Source organism: Tupaia chinensis, unplaced genomic scaffold (assembly GCF_000334495.1).
Source record: "Tupaia chinensis unplaced genomic scaffold, TupChi_1.0 Scaffold000343_1, whole genome shotgun sequence".
NCBI classification, from domain to species: Eukaryota; Metazoa; Chordata; class Mammalia; order Scandentia; family Tupaiidae; genus Tupaia; species Tupaia belangeri.
Window position 1 is genome coordinate 29,872 of NW_006159837.1, and position 1,152 is coordinate 31,023.

A 1,152-nucleotide genomic window follows, 5' to 3' on the forward strand; every position below is an offset into this window, starting at 1 on the left:
AGTCTATTACCCTAATAGGAATTGGGGCATTAACCAAAAATGCTTGCTTAGGTCTTTATGATAAGAGAAAAATCTACGAATCATCCCTGTGTGCATTCCTCAGGCCTTAAGGAAGGAAGATGGCAAATTGCCTCACCCTCCTGGTGCCTGGAGCTAGATGAGCATTTCACTTAGGGCTGCCCACTCACAACTAACTAACTGCCTATCACAGGACCAGGAAGAAAAACTCTAGACCAATATCTCTGATGAATATTGACACAAAGACACTCAACAAGATACTAGAAAATTGCATCCAACAACTTATAAAAAAGATTATACATCATGAGCAGGTAGGCTTTATTCCAGGAATGCAAGGTTGGTTCAACATACGCAAAACCATAAATATAATACACCATATTAGGAGGAAGAAAGATAAAAACCATATGGTCATATCAATTAATGCAGAAAAAGCATTTGATAAGATACAATATCCCTTCATAATCAAGACTTCCAAAAAAATCTACATAGGAGCAGCCAGCAGCCTGGTACATCTAAAGGAACCTGGCCAGCAAGGGGACAACACTACCCCCACCACCTCCCATCCAGAACCCCCAGTCCAGGTTCCACCCTGACCCATAGACTGCCCCTTTGACTGTAGCATCCAGCAGCCTGGTATATCTGAAGGCACCTGGCCAGCAAGGGGACAACACTGCCCCCACCACATCCCATCCAGAACCCCCAGTTCAGGATCCACCCAGACCCATAGGCTGGTAGAAAGTTTCTCCATCTTTTTTTCTTCTTTACTGTCTTCCATTTTTTGTAAATTTCTTCTTCTCCCTCTCTCCACAGACTGCCCCTTTGGCTGTAGCAGCCAGCAGTCTGGTACATGTGAAGGCACCTGGGGAAATTGCATGGTGAGAGACTTTTTCTTTATTTCCCTCTCGCCTCCTTTCTTTTCCCTTATATTATCTTCTCTTCTTCTTCTTCCATCTTGCCAGAAGAACCAGCTAGGTCTAGAATAAGAGATCTGAAATTTTCTAGTCATATAAAGTTCTATTGGTTCCTCACTTATATGGAACCAGCTGTAAAAAAGGAGATACTGCTCTCCAGGCACCTGACAGTAGTATCTTTTTTGAGATCACATTACTAAAAACAACAGAACAGAGACTTTGG